Raw genomic sequence first — 17,410 nt, forward strand, 5'->3', positions numbered from 1 at the left:
GGACAGCATGGACAACCGCCAAGGCCAATTTCTTGATGGGAAAATAGCGTAGCTCAGGTCCTACTAAGCCTCAACCCAAGTAGTAGATTACATGCTCACTGAGAGCATCATCCTCCTAAACCAGAACCATACCGATGGTTGATTCTGCCACAGCGAGATACAAAAGGAAATCTCTGCCGTAATCTGGTGGACTCAATAATGGAGCAGAGGTTAATGCTTTCTCAAAGCATCAAAAGATTGTTGTGCAAAATCATCCCATAAAAATGGAACTCATTTCTTAAGTAAATGCATAAATCCTTTGGTAATCTCGGCACAATTTGCTATAAATATCCTCAGGAAATTTTCCTTTCCTTGGAGACTTTGAAGTTGACGAATGGAAGACGAGGGAGGACACTGGATTATTGCCTCAACCTTGAAAGGATAAACACAAATCGCTTTAGTCGATATAATGAATCCTAATAGCTGACCATATGTGACCACAAAAACACACTAATTTGGATTCAACCGGATTTTATAAAAACAACATCTCTCAAATACTAACTGAAGGTGGCTGGGATGATCAATTCTCTTGCGAGAAGGAGCAGCTAAGTCATCCAAGTACGCTTTGATAACATGTTTGATGTCATGGAAAGCATAAGACATGGCTCGCTAAAAAGTAGCTCCAACATTTTTAAGGCCAAAAGGCATATTCTTGTATGCAAATGTGCCCCAAGGACAAATAAAGGCTATCTTGTGCTGATCCTCTAGACAGATAGTAATTTGATTGTAATGAGAGAATCCGTCCATGAACAAAAAAAATTCATTATCCACACATTCATCAACAATTTGATCAATAAAAGGCGTGGGGTAATTGTCTTTTGGACAAGCTTTATTTAAATCCCTAAAGTCAATACATACTCGAAACATTCCTTGCTTCTTATCTACCAGGACTAGGTTGGAAACCCACTCAGTTAGAGGAACCAGGTATATAAAACCTACCTTAAGCAGCTTTTCAACTTCAGCTTTAATAGCTGCCGCTTTCTGAGGATTTACCAGTTGAATTTTTTAATGAATAGGTTTGGCATTTTCATATGTCTTTATCTCATGCTGGACTATAGATGAATCAATTCCAGGCATTTCCCATTAAGACCAAGTGAACACATCTCGAAACTCTTTAAAGAGATCGGTATAGATTTGAATTTCTTCAGGGGAACAATCAGCTCCGATGAAGACATTTTCTATTACGTTAGGATTCCTAGAGATGTTTATAGGTATAGTTCATGAGATAACTGACATATTACCTTCAACAAAAAATTTTGCTGGAGCCAAAGGGTTTGAAACTGTACAAACATCACTAGTAGACAGATTGGACAAACTAGATTCAACTTCACGCAATGGAGGTAGAAAATATGAATGATGATGTAAATCCTCCCATGGTCAATCCACACCCATCATTTCTTCCAAAATTGCTTCTTCATATGGTAAAACTATATCCAAGCAATCTAGAGCTGAAGTAGAATCGAGGGTCCAAGCTGGAGCCACATCGCCATCTAACTCCTCTTGTGAAAAAGGAGTGGGATGGTTGTCTACAGAGTTAATGATAGATTGATAAGTGAGTTCCACTGCAAACATGGGAAATTCCATTCCACCCACCTACCCTCCATCTAATGTGATGATAGATGAAGGTAAGGGCCAAGGGTCCAAAAAATAATGAGTTTGAAAGAACTCTTTCCAAGAAGGTCCCTAGAGGATGAAATCGCATTAATTCTAGCTGTAGGAGAAGGGAGATCAAATATACCCATTAATGAAGAGTACATCCCAACTCCTAAATTCTCAATATGTTGACGGGGATTGTCCACCAATGGAATAGTAGAATCTGAAGTTGCGTGAGAGTCACCTGGAGAATAATCTAATTGATCAATTCTAACAATCCTCCCCTCATGAGGAAATCAGAGGATGCGGAATAACGATGAAACTATGGCATCCATTTCTTAAATCCAATTCCTGCCTAAGAGGACATTATAATCTAGGTTCGCATCGATGATTTCTACCTCAATATTCACTACCTTTGCCCCAACACTAATAGGAAAGGTTGGCATAATCCCGTGCGGCCTATGAGAATGTCCATCAAATGCCGTCAAAAGAGTCAGTGAAGGAACAACTGAATGTGATCCAATGGCCTTCCAACATGACATAGACATCACACATGTGGAAGCTCCCTCATCTATAACAATCAGAAAAAGATTAGTCTTTCGGTATGTGGACTTTATCTAGAAAGCCATATGGTGAGGAAGTCTATTTTTGACATTCAACATATAAAAAGTGAGCACTAAAGAATTATTTGGATCTACTACGCCGATTGCCGAAAGCAAAGCACTTCTCTAAGCAGGGCACGACTGGAGCACCTCCAATGTAGACATAGCACAAGCACTTTGAGCCAGATCTTCTATAATCGAGTAGTTCTGGGATGCCCTAGCATTAGGGTTAATAGTCGAGCACTTTGTGGAACCTTTCGGTGTCCGAGGTATAGACTCAACAAAGGGCCGCTCAATATCAAGTGGTTCCATGGCTTCAAGAATAGATTTAGCCTTAGATGTTTCTGATTCACCATAATCATGTGCTAACATAGCGACGTTGATATGAGAGCTCATCATATAAACATTTGACGAATTTTCCCATTCCTGGTTGCCCCCAGAGGAGGTACCAGCATTAGTATTCACGCTAGCAAGTAATTGTTGCCCTTAGGGAAAAGGGTTAGTTAGCACAGCTTGGGAGCTAGAGGACGCTTGCTATACTAATAAGCGTTGAGCGTCTTGCATCTTAGGGTAGAGGTGAGTCAGATGATCTCCATTGCATAACTTGCATGGAAATTTTACCTTTTTCTTGGACTCTTTCCTACCCTCTCTAGCACCATTGCTAGGTTTGTTTGCATTTCCTTTCCCTTCCTGGTTTTTCTTCTTACATCGTCCCTTCCTCTTCCCATTGGATTATTGATTTCCTTTGGGGTTAGAGGTCTGAACGGAGTTTATAGAGGTAGGTTTGGAAGGTGTAGGTACAGATGGTGTTTCCTGGTTAGAAGGAGCAGTTTGTAAAGACAACTACTGTAATTAATTGAATAGGTTCACAGTGTTAATATCAATCGATCCAACTATACCATCGTTGTGAGGACTTGGTTTCGATTTGGTTAAATCGACCTTAGATCTAGGAGCATCAGGTAGAATTTTCTGAAGAGTCCCAGACTGAGAATATATCAGTTCAAATTGTTGGGCTCGGAAAATGGCCTACTCTTTCGAATAAACGCTGGAAAGAGACACATCCTTTGAGATCTCAGGTTGTAATGATTTGAGAAACCATTCAAGAAGGAATTCTAGTGGGATTTCAGCTTTGATGATCCTTTTCCTTCTCCTCCATTCCTAGATATGATCTGAAATATGAGTTGCGGTGTCTTGCTAAAAGTTAGCCAGAAGTTCAGTTCCAGCTTCATATCGGACAGGCAATTGAAAATGGTTCAAAAAGATATTAGCCAAATCACAGAAAGAAGTATTGGTGCCCCTTAGCAACTCTATATACCATTTGGCTGCATTTCCAGTTAGGGTGTGCTGAAATAACTTCAACCTGATCTAATCATCTATCAAGGAGTTGGATGAGCACCATAAGTGAAATGTGGTTACATGGTCTCTCGGATCTTCACCATTCTTCCCTTTGAATTTTGGAATATTTGAGGGAAGATTAGTTGGGACTGGAGGCCAAGTTGAATTGTACCGAATCAAATCATTTGTCAATTTAGTTAAGTTTGGCAAGTTCAGCGTGGCCAGAAAAGGGAGTCATGGAAGACCTTGGGAATTCCATCCAATGCGGGCGGGGTTCCCAAAGGTCTGAAAAGAATGACCTAGATTCTGAAAAACACTAGGTTGCCTGAAGTAACTCGTAGAGCCTACTGAAACAAAAGGTGCTCCTTATGGTCTAGCAAAATTCGGAATTTGAACAACTCCTGTCGAAAATCCTCCGTAACTAGTGAAGTTACCCCCTTACGAAGTGTTGAAAGGAGCTGACAACCCTTGGTAAGGATTCCATGCATTAGAGAAGGGTGGAAAATTCTGAAACAAATTAACTAAAGAATACGACACATTCCCTTGTTGGCCAAAAAATTGATTCCCAGTTCCTATCCCACTAATCACAGGGTTTGTCCAACTTTGTAATGGGTTATTACCTTGAATTGTAACAGAAAAAGGCATTGACCCTACTGTTGGATTGGAATGTGGTATATGACCACTTCCAAATGGAAAACCCTGAAAAGAAGCTGATCCACTCATCATGGATGTAGATGCAGTCGATGGTATGTTCAAAGGAACTGAAGGAATCCTGTGAGATGACATTCCATAAGGGATAAATCCAAAACTAGATGCAGTAGCCTGAGAACTTCGACTCATTGACGGAATGGAAGTAGACCCAAATATAGCCGTGCTGGGAGTAATTGAAGGGATGGAAATAGTTCCTCCTCCTTGTACAGATATGGGAGTCTGCATGCTCACAACACTCGTCATAGATGCCATGCTTCTAGCAGTGGTCATCGAAGGAATAGATGGATGTAAACCTAGGCTCGAAGGCCTATGAGTCGGAGTTCCAACGTACAATAGAATGTTTAGATGATTAGGAGGACAAGGAGAATTCAGAGCCACAACCAACTCTAAAATATCGTCAACTTCGATATTATCTTCCCACTGAAAAGGTACTCGAGAAAGAACTGGTGTGTCCCTCTCTAACTCTCTACTGGTGCCAGTTCTATCTTGTGAATTAATGACACCAAGCAGAGGATCAATCTCTGATGCGCCTGCTGCCACTAGTTGAAAACCACTGGCAAAATCACTCCTACGCCTTCTAGGAGAATGCTCAGGACTCGTAGGTGATAGCCCATGAAGTCGCCTAGACCGCCGAGATGGTCCGGAAACCACTTTGAACTATCTAAAAGATCTACTTAAAGACTCAAAAAACTATAAATCTAGGCTGACTAGGAGCAAAGAACACTCACTAAAAAGTCCCTAAAGATATCAACAATCAAACAACTCTCGAGTATTTCTACTCTGGGTGATTAGGACCGAACACCAAAATACAAGAAAGTTAATAATAAGGGCATTACAAAAATAGATTGGGGTAATTACGCCCCAGGCCTACTAGCGAAGATATCAGAGGTAGTTACACTAACCTCCTAACAATAGCCTTTGCTGGTGCAAGCACCCAAGCTTCACAAGGGTACCCTCCAGAAGTACTGTTGAACATTATACAATGTCAACCTCAGGTGCCACAAGATTCCCCTCCACAGCCACCTATGTGGTCCCTAGGATAGGAAACTATGGTCATTAACTCGTATCAGAAGCTGGGTGGAACAGTCGTGAGGCGGGATCCGAAAAGTAAGAGAGGGGGTATCTCTCATCCTTATCTTCACTCTCCCTCATGCTTTACTCCCAATTATGGAGCTTTCTCGGTCTCCCTAACGCTATTGGATTTCTCTCATTAATCAAACTTCTATGTTTTGTAATTTAGAGTGGCCTTGGAGAGTTAACTCTCCTCTTGCCTAATCCAAGGCCCTAATAAACCTAAACTTGTTGGTGTATTCTGATGACAACATAAAAGTTCTAGTTTATTTTAATTAATCGCTTGATTTTAATGGTTGTTCTTTAAGTCAAGGGTCAAGATGGAAGTGAAACCAATGATGTTTGTATGACACAACAAAAATCAATGAAAAACTAACTACATGAATGCAACCATTTTTTCTTCGATGAAAATAGATCTCTATATGGGTTCTACGAAACTTCTACAAAGCAAAGTACTTTTTTCTTTTCTTTTCTTGAAACACACTTCACACACCCAAAAACTAAAAAGACTATGAATGCTTTAACAATGCAAACTACCCTAATGCAAGATATGACGGAGATGCAAGATCCTAAATAACACTCAAAAAGAAAAAGAAATTGTTTATAACTAACAATGAGCCAAGTTAAGTACTGAAGAGGATACAAATTTTGAACACAAAATTCTCTCCAAACAAGAAGGAAAAATTGTAAAAGATCGCAATTCTCTTTCAATAACAAAAAGAAACCAAAAACCAAACTTGGTAAAAGAAAAACAAAAACAAAGTTTTTTGAGATATTTTCTTTTCTAAAGAAGCAACCAAAATAACTTTTTGAAATCACCAAAATGGTACTAAAACTCAAAAAGATCGAAAAAAGAGCACAAGGAGTCTTTGCAAGTTACAAACTTCGAAAATGAACGAAAACCTGAGCAAAAAGTCTTTAACTTGTCCAAAATGACCCAAATAGCAACAAAGAGCTTGACAAACTGACCAAGAAGCCAGTAAAGAAATACTTCCAAATTCGTCAAAAATACTTTCAAAAAGAAAGAAAAGGTATGGGGCCACAAAACAAAGGAGAACAAAGCATGTAGATTTGAAATCTGGACTTGACACTGAAACTGCAAACAATCTCGTGTTCTGGAGGACCAGAAAAATTAAGAACTTCAGGACGAAGTCTTGTGTGCCAAAACACAAATTACAAACTCACTAAAGAAGCAAACCGAGGACAAATATTTTCAATGAGGAAGAGACTTCGAAGCAGTAAGCTTGCAGAATAATTAAATTCTTCAGACAACAATTGACCACACAGAGACTGAAAAGACCAGGCAACAAATCTATCTGGGCTGAAAGATTTGAAAAAACAAATTTGCATACGCGACTGTGTTCAAACATAGAAGCATGAACACGTGCTTCTGACACAGGAAACTCATGTATACGCGAGTTAACTTTACATAAATGAGAATGTATACGCTACTGTAAACAAAGTAAAGAGCGTATACAAAGCTTTGCAAGAAAAAATAAAAAACAAAGTCTGATCCAAAAGATCAGACTTAAGGCCTGGGACTCTAGTAGACCAAATAAGACTATAACAACAAGCAAACCAAAGACTGAGCCCTGATTGATAATGAACAACCCAAACTAGGAATAACAAGATTGTTATCCCCAATGGAGTCGCCAATTCTGTTTCAGGTGAAAGCACCCTAGGGCTTTGGTTTAGAACCCCAATAGAGCAGGAGAAAGCTACAAAAAGAAATACTCATACAACTCAGGCAAAGTGGTTACATTATCAAACTATGTAAGAGTGACTATACCCGGATTTCCTTTGTTCGAGTATGTCCCGCAGGGTTCATACCCTTTGCAACTCCCGATGTTCTTCAAACCTGAAAATCATTCAATTCGAACATAGATAGCAGTATAGAAGTAAAGAATATTCATGAAATTGACTTTATATCATATAAACGAATGATTGATCATACATCGAAACAACATTCATATATTAAAAAAACATATTTTGATGCATAAACATAGTTAATTCCAGAAACAAGACAACATTTTTTTTATTGCGGTAAGCTATAAATAACATGGAGAGAATTCACCTGAGTCTTTCTCTGGCTCCAAGCGGAACCGTCCTTCGGATTTGTCCTATCCTAGCCTTCAACAATCTTCTTCCATGAGCAACACCTTGATATCTCAAGCAAAAGGAATGATATCTATAATCAAGGAAACAAGGGTTTCCTGAAGCTTGGGGAAGTGCATGAGGCACAGGGATTCATCAGACTCAGTCAGGGATAATCTCAATATAATAACTCTATCTCTTCTCTCCCTTAAGGCCTTCACCTATAAGTCTATTTATACCTCTCCCAATTAGTTTTTTAGTTGGGAAACAGTTGGGCCATGGGAAATAGGAGGTAATGAACATGTAAAACCCATGAACTTCACCCATAATTAAGGAAATTTAATTTTTTAAAGTGTTTTAATACATATACGTGGGTTGGGTATTAACTAACCCACATGTACACGCTTTTAGCTTAGGGAAAGTAGTGTACAAGGAATAAAACACTGTTTTTTATATATTTGGACCAAGTCTGGAAGGAGGGGTTGCCCTAGGCCATAAACAAAGCATCACACATACCAAGAGTGGTAAATGGTGCTATAACACAACTATAAAATGTTTAGCGATATGTTTGTAAAAATATTCAAATTTCTAATTAATTTATGTAGTCTCTATAAAAATTTGGCGATTTTGAAGGTAAATAAATTTTATGATATAAAATTTGGGTGAATCATTTTTAGGAAAAATGGAAATTGGTGATTTTTTTTCTAAAAAAACACAGAAAATTAGCCCACTTGCGAATATTAGCCCATAAAAGTTTCCATGCCTTGGATACTCCACCCTTGTAGGGATATCCTCAGGTGGCACAATGGGAATCACTATTTTTTACTGATGTGATTGATGCCCTTGACATTCGACACCAACACAAGATTTCATGTCAAGGTGGTGTCGTACTTACCTACCATTGCAGTTATGTCATTAGTCGAATACCATTGCATTCTTAAGCACCTCATCTAATATGGCTTACACCATAATATGGAGGAAGTTCCAGAAGTCAATGACCCATGCATACTGCAACAGCTCATTCAATAATGCTTCACCTCTATTATGCATAGGGGAACGAAATTCAGTCTATTGACCAGGAAGCACCCTTGAGGGCGTCAACAAGTATCATCATCAACTATCAGCACATCCACCACCATAACATTGTATGGATAGGATCGGTCTTTGTTCGATTGTAATAATTTAAGATTAGTTATCATAATGAGCATGGGACATGCTCACCTCGTATAGACACATTTTTTCACTCTTTAGGTTTTCACCATAGCATGGTGACCATTTATACTCAGTTAAGGGATTTCTCTACTCATCTCCATAACAAGTTATCCTCTCTCTTGACAATTTGATCAGACTCTTTGTCAGATTAGAAAACATTATTTATTTCAGCTATATATTTTCTCCTAACCTCATACATCAGGGGGTAACTGTTAACACCAGAAAATTGTACACATGTTGGCACAATCCAAAAGACACTAAAAGGTGTCCATCAGAATGCACAAGTGAACATTTTCTAGCTAAATACATCATGATGTTTAAAGAATTAAATTTCTCTTAACGTCCAAATTTTATAAAGTAAAAAACAATTGATGTCGTGTGGTTATTTCTACTATAAACGTATGCGCGTGGAATATCCTTCAAAATTCGTGCGGTTCCAGAAAATGATGACTCAACGATTCGATACTGCTCCACAAACTTGGGGTTGATTCTTTGACATGAGCTTAGTCTAGTACAATCGAATTCGAGTTGCCCTGAAGATATGCAACCCTGAATGGAATCATCTTGTCCTTCTCATGTGTCATTATCATGCATGAACCAAGAGGGGTAAGATGGATTCAAAACATTCTATATAAACAGGCCATGGGAGAGCCAAAATATGAGACGTTTTTATGCTGGCCAAATTTCTATCAGAGCAAACCACCATTCCATTGTTGAAGGCAAAGAAAGGAAGAACAGTAGCATCTCAAAAACATTCCTTCTAATCAATCCATCATCCTAGTGAGAAAAGAGGAATCCACCATTGGAGACTCTTCATACTTGTTTGAGAGATAGGAGAAACTTGCAAATAGATTGAGGAAAAGAAACCCCTTTGCTGAGGATTTTTGGGCACCATAGCTCAAAGAATTCTCTCTGAGTTTATAAGTTTCATCTATTGTATTCAACCTTTGCTACCAACAGTCAATATAGGGAGATTTTTCCATTATTTTATTGATTTGTTTGCTGCATTTGAGCATTGTTTGTTTATCTACCTCTTTTTTTAGTTTATGTTTATGTAGTATTGTTTCCACTATTTATAATGTTGTGTTTATTTAATTTTGTCCACTAACAACACCAATTTTTCGTGTGATCCTTTGCAAGGAACAATCAATCGCTAAGGAGGCGTCTTTTGGTACACCATTGCCACAAAACCACTACCACACATAGTAAGAGAAGAAAGTACATTACATAACTTCCAAATACCTAACCATTTAACAACTATTTTCATTACAAATGAAGTAATTTTCATTACATTGCTTTATTAGTAAGACTTTTTTGTGTGCCTAAATCATAATTAATAGGTCTAATTTTTAATTATGATTGTATTTATATCACCCTTTTATAATGGTCGTTTTACATGTTTTGTTCCAATAAGAAAAAATAAAAGCTTTGAACAAGCAAGATGTTTGCAGCCTACTCCAAGATAAGGTCTTCATTCAGTCACTAGAAAGTATCACCTTTTGGATACCGACAATTCACTCACTGAGAGACACCAACAACTCCACACAGTTATCTCCTCCTCACACTGATGGAATACAGTTTTTCTGAGATGAATTCACCTTTACGATGGCGCACTTCAACATTGACTCTTCTTCTATTTTCAGCCACAACAGTTCCCTTATTTTATTAGATCTAAGAATTTTGTGATCCATATAGTAAACAAATCTCCTACGAATTAATCACATCATTAGGATTTGGTCGACGTTTTGAACCAACCAATGTGGTTCATCCTCGGGACAAGGATAAAAAATCAATCGATCTTCAAGAATAAATAGCATGGATGCATCATTGCCCAGAGTTAGCCGTTGAAAACAAACCGTCAGTGAATTAGTTATTAAGGTAAACGAAATAATATTATAAATTGGCTGTTAGGATTTATCTATTAAAATACTATATATTTAGTTATAAAGTAGTTGTTAGGAATTTATTTATCATAATTATATACAGTAATTTTTAATATAGTAATAATAATTCTTAAATTAATTAAAATAATACTACAAGGGTTAAGAATTGGTTACAAAATATTATTTATTTATAAAGTAGTTGTTATGAGTTTATTTATTTTAATTATATTAAATAAAATAATTTATAATAGTGCAAAAATTAATTAATAAAAAATTATCCCTTATTTATTCCCAGGTATTCACTCCTTTTTCTCTTTTTTTTTTACTAATTTCCACATACACACTTTATCTGATATGATACCAGATTGCAATACACAAAAGAATTACTTATCTTCATCATCAATATGTCTCGCTTTTGTCCAACTGTGTGTGTGATTGGAGTCCCTCAACACCTTCTTTGATCGCAACGATCCTTCAACTCCTTCACCCACTTCCTTGGCTTCTCCTTACTATGTCTTTGATAACATGTGAGTTTTACACACATAAATCATGGACAGGAATACACATAAAAATGAGAAATAGTGCATTGATTCATTCATTATTAGGTGATGCATGTCTCATTACATAGAAGGAGAAGAAGAGCAAGCTATGTAACTCCCAAATACCTACCATTTAAATACTACATTAAAAAATTCATCATTACATCAATTAATCAATAAGACTTTATTATATGCCTAAATCCTAATTAATAGGTCTAAGTATGACCATTATCTCTAACAATAGTGATGAGCCCTAGTACTGCAACAAGAATGTTGCAACTCCCAAGGTTACCAACTTAAATTATCAACCCGGGGTTTGTACAAACTTAATAGGGGTCAAAAATATATGTGCAACAAACACCTTCCTCTTCCTAGTCTAGCTCCATTTGATGCAAGTGAAAGAAAACAATGAAATAACTTCAAATAAGAAAATATCTAGGCAAGCCGCCAATCCTAAGTTGCAAAAGGTAAATAACAATAAGGAAATCTATTCTACTTTTGCTAGAATGTAAATCTAAACTAATTGCAGAAATCAACATTCAAGAAGCAAACAATGCAAGAGATAAATGACGACCTAACCAAGCCTCAACTCAACCAAAGTGGTATCATAACATTCTTAAGCTATAAATCTATTTCTACTATGAATTTGGAGAGAATATGGGAAAGGAAGATCTTGAAAACAAACGGCTACATGATTGTTGTTTCTCGAGTTAACTTTCCAAATGCCCAAAAAATCAAATGAAAATGATATGGGGTATTTTTTTATTATTAATGAGGATGTACTAGGACTCCAATCCAAGTGGAACCACTCAAAAAATACCCTTTCTAACTTGTGCTAAAAAATAGCAGAGAATTATTACTCTAAAAATCAGAAATTCTAAAATTAGTGAGCTAGTTAACCTACAATACCTAACTTGACCAAGTGCAAATGCTATTGGGTACATTTTTTTATTAATTAGGATGTTTTTAGGACTCAATAAAAGTGGAAGAAAATCAAAATATCTTAGTTAAAACATGCTAAAATTCAGCAGAAAATTATTACTAAAACCAAAAAGTTCAAAGCAATGAACTAGTGAGCTAATCCAATTACCCAAATGCCTAAGCTAATCAAGTGCAAATTTTGTGGGGTAATTTTTTTTTATTAATTTGGATGTTTTTTAAGCTTCAATACAAATAGAATCAACATTAAATAAGCTCATTAACATGTGATAAAATTTACCATAAAATTACTACTATTTTGCTACATGATACTTCCTTAAATTCTAGAATTGTGAACTAGTAAACCAATGCAAGTAGGTCAATCATGAATATGATTTTCAAAAACTGATATAAATATGCATCATATTGAATAAATGGTTTGAAAAACCAATTATTTTAATAATTTAACCAATATAACCTACAACAAATGAAACATCAATGTTAAGTGCAGAAATAGGAAATGCAAGTGGATAAGAAGTGCAAATAAGATAAAGAAATTGTACAACTGGGATCTTAGGCTCCTGGGGTCTCCAAGCCTGAGGATAATTAGAGTACTATGAAGGAAACCAATATTTTGAAGATAAAAATGGAACCAAACTTCATTATTAGAGTTAATCAAAGTACATCCTTGCTAGAAATGAAAGTAGACCTACTAAATGACAAGTTTTCTTCACAAGAAGATTAAGAAAATCATGCCCCTAGAGGAAATTTCAAATTGATACTTATACGAATTGATGGGGAAGCATTATCCCTGAAAGGAGGTAGCTTTCGCCTCCAAAATCCCTCAAAAAGTGGATATGGTTCCCAATAGTAGGAATCTTCATTAAATGGTAGGGAGGAAATCCAAGATTTTCTCAATCACTAGAGCTCCAAAATTTGTTCAATAATTTCATAATATCTTGTTCATTTATTATCCAATATTGGTCCATCCTATAGAAGGGAGAAACCCACTATATTATCTCATTCAGAATTTACTCAATATTCTTTCCATATTTTGCAAAAATAAATAATATTAGGCACATAATATGAAATTATCTCCAAACCTTCATAATGAACACATTATAGCTAAAAAACATGTCATCAAATGCAAAGAGAGAGGTTCAATGTACTAAAGGATGGTCAAATGGGCCTTAAATTGTATCTAATTTGGAGGCCCAACAAATAACATCCTGAGTTTTTGCTGGATTATATTGTTATTCTCTTTACATTCATGGAATGGTATCATAGTGGATTGGGGCAGGAAATCAGATAACTCCCATGCTGGAGGATAAAGATGGGGATCCCAAATAGTGAGATTTATTAATTTCAATATGTAGTAATTTTTAGTTTGTATAAATCTTCTCTGTAAATCTCTGCCTTTTTATTGCTGAGACATTTGCTAGATATTTTAAGGCATTAGGTGCATACTAGAGTTTATTTCCACAAAACAAGATTTTGTAAAGAAATAAGTTAGTGTTTGAAGTTGTGCAAACACTGAGAGAAACAAAAGAAAAGGAACAGATAATGAGCAAGAGAATCTAGGGTGACAAAAGAAAAAATAGTTGAATGAGGAAGAGAAGAACACAAAGAATGTGAGGACAACTTGCATAAGTGTGAAGAAAGCAGACAACAGATAGTAAGAATGTGAGATGAAATGCAGAAGAGAAGGGTGGCATGGATAACAAAATGTAAAATCAGAAAACATAATGGAGATCAACAGAACATGAACATGATCAAAGAGAAGACATGAAAGAAGAAAACAAAGGCAGATAGCAGCAAAGAAGTGAACGATGTGAACAAATTTGAAACAAATGAGAAGTGAACACATGCAAAACAACTGATCAACAACAAAAAAAGGGTGACATGTGGTAGAGCTAATTGGTCAACATAAAAGGGCATCACAGGCACAATAAAGAAAAGTGAAAGAGTGAAGTGAAGTGAAGAATATTTTTAAAAATTAAATATTGCATAGGCATGGAAATTCACATGGTTTATTCAAGAAAGTGGCACTCACCAAATACAAAGTAGTCTAGACAGGGTTTATGCAAATTCACATCCCATCACTTTTTCTTCTACAAACGAACATTCATTGCATGTTCACTTGATGAGTACTAGATATGATCACATCCCCATGTTAGCTTCACTACACAACAATAATGACTGTCTATATGAGGCTCACTCCTCCATGCTTGATGCCTATTTTCTCGATTCAGAAGTTTTTGAAATGTAGTTGCTAGTGTCTAGTCTTTGGTCCCCACCCTTGTAGGTAGAGATTGGGTGGATCTCTTGGTGTGGGGCATCCATTCTCCACATGGTCAAATTCCTTCAAAGGTTGGGTAGGATGGTTGTGAGACTCTGGAAGGGAAATGAAAACCAATTTTAGATTAGCCTTCAAGTTGCTCAACAAATATTGGAGGACCCTTTAATGATGTGTGTCAATGGGAGGTCCATGAGCTGGAATTGTTTGTACAGGGGTTTGAAGCATATAAAGACAAAGGAAGTTGGATTAGCCCACGTATGCATTGGATGGACAAGGGAGATGTGCTCACTAAACTCTGTTTTCAACATATAAAATGAAAAGACAAATCTAAGAGGATCCTGACCTTAAGAGACCCTAGTGGCACTAGTAACCTTATAGAAGATGAGATGGAAAACCAACAAATATTTGAAGATCAATTTCAAAGAATTTCCACTTCTGTAGGCTTTGACCCATTGCAAGATGCTACCATGGAGCTTATCCATCACTGTAGCAAAGCCCTATAACGTTACGAAAGGCAGGGAAAAGTGTCTCAGAAAATCATTTGACGATTTGATTATTTCATACCCTCTCTCAATAAAACAAATTAGCAGCGGAAAAACCATCGATGATTGACCCAACTAGTTCCGACGGACCTGGGCGTGCGTTTTCTTTGGCTGATGAGAGGAGCTCTGGCTCCGTTACAAATGACCAATTGCAGCTACTTTAAGGGAGCTTAAGTGGCTGGCGGCGATGGTGGCCCTTATGGTCGAGTGAGAAATCGATGGCGGTCTTAACAGTCGAGCCCCTCTCCTTAACAGTCAAGTGTGCTGCCTTCTCTTGTAGGAACGGGATTGACCTCATCCTTGACTTGATTTACTGCTTCACTTTAAGGCCGGGGGAAGATAATGAGTATTGTTTTCCAGCAAGTAGTAGCCTTGGGAGGAACTATATACCCAAAATTGGAGCTATAGATCCATGAAGGAACTCAAGGATGAAAAATCACTAAGTCTTAATGGTTTTCCAATGGAATTTTATAAATAGATGTGGCCTATGGTGGGCTCTACTTTTTTGAAAATGTGCCATGAATATATCAAGGGTGGTGGTGTAGGGGAGTTGGTTAATGATGCCCTCATCAAAATCATTCCTAAAGCTGTTAAAAGAGATGATAGGTGGGTGGTATCCAATCACCTTGTTGAATGTCTCCTATAAAATTCTAACCAAATCCCTAGCTAGGAAGATCTAGTTATTGATCCCCTTGATAGTTCACAAGTAGTGGGTAATATTTATTGAGGCCAAATATATTTTAGATAGTCTTATCACTCCCTAGAAAGGCCTTGAGTGGGCTCACAACACTAGGCAAAAGGCCCTCCTTTTAAATATTGATTTTGATAGTCTATCATAGAATCAAATTGGACTTCATCCTTGACATGTTGTATTGGTTGGGATTTGGATCTATGTACCATTAGTCTATGGAGACAATATTCTAGTGATATTATGCATGATTCAATGTGAACAATGTGCTATTATTAGAGTTTGTGGTATTGCAACACTCCATCCAATAAGGGTGTATGTTGGCAATGTATCTCTATGAGATTGCAGTGGATGTTATTGGTTACTTATGGGAAGTAGAAACAATACAAGGGAAAATAATAGGTATCTACTTACTAGATGATAACCAACTCCTTGATGTCCATTTTGTTGATGACTAGGCTCTCACACCTAAATTGACCCAATAGTGCATGGAGGGTATGAAGTTATACTTGGATAATTTTTGCAAAAGGTGTTGCAGCAGTTGCTAGTGAGGAGAATCACAAAATATTTTTTTATTGGGAAAGAGGATCCCCTACACTTATTGAACTTGAAGTGGTAGTGCATCAAACTTGTGGTGATCATTTTATATTTGGGCATACCCTTTGACATCCAAGTTTCTCTTATGAATCAACAAAGATGGATTATGGGAAAATTTGAAAAGAAGCTTTTGGCTTGGTCCATTCTCGACTTTACCTTACTTGGTGAATCTCAATTTTCATCAGAATATTTGCATCAGGACATTTGTATTCCTCCTCACATCTCTTTCCTTCCCATTCAACCTATAATGTTTTGGAGCATGTACCTAGAAACCTATTATATCTATGAAACTAAGGATCTTTATGAGTTGGTTAGGCACCCTTCTAATTTGGTTCTTATTTAATAAAAGATGGAGGCTTGGAGATATGATGGAGTGTTGGCTAAGGAGGTGTCAGTCCATTTGGAAGGATCATGTCTCCTTGAAACATATAAACTTTGGGGGGTTACTACTTCATCAATGTTTGGTTGTGAAGAGTTGGTTTCATAAAGTTGACATTACTAATGTGTGCATTGTGTGATAAGTACAAAACAATTCTAGCCTCAAGGGATAACGTGATAGGTTGATTGGTAGAATATCTTGTGTGAAAGTTCAAGGTCTTAGAATCAAATCCCATGGAGCCCCTTGGGGTTACTAGCCAGTAATTTAGTTGGTGGTTACTACAATGCTCCATCTGATCCAAATTGGATCATTATATTGTTTTTCATCCATCTTGATTATATTAGAATTATGACACATATGTTGTCCTTGATGGAAACCTACTTATTAAATATGTCAACATGATGGTAGAAAGATGAGTATTCAAACCAGTATAGATGTGATAGAAATATTGGACAAAGGAAAATCAACTTAGAGATAGAGGAATGATAAAGATGAAGTTTGAGGAAATATACGCGCGTTCTATGAAGCAAATCTACGTACATAGACACATTTGGTGAAGAAAATTCACGTATGGTTTCCGTACCATAGTATTCTCAATACCATGGGTCTTTACCATGGTATTGGCCCATAGTAATGAGCGAAAGTGGATATTTAATCCCATCAAAGAATACCACGGCATAACTATTGAATTCGCCTAAGGTATTGGCTAAGGCCTAAGCTATGTCAGGATATGGAGATCAAACTGTTAAGTTTGCATGATATGGGTTATTGATGAATTGTTTGATTTGGAATAAATGTGCACCCATGAGTGTGATGTTGGATCAGATCTTATAGATCTAAAATGACTACACATTGAATAATCTTCTTATGGGTTGACAGTTTTTTGATGATGATGTTATGATGCACGT

This window comes from Pinus tabuliformis, chromosome 5_2 (genome assembly GCF_031772625.1).
Source record: "Pinus tabuliformis cultivar Carrire ecotype Pingquan chromosome 5_2, CPIR1, whole genome shotgun sequence".
Classification (NCBI taxonomy): domain Eukaryota; kingdom Viridiplantae; phylum Streptophyta; class Pinopsida; order Pinales; family Pinaceae; genus Pinus; species Pinus tabuliformis.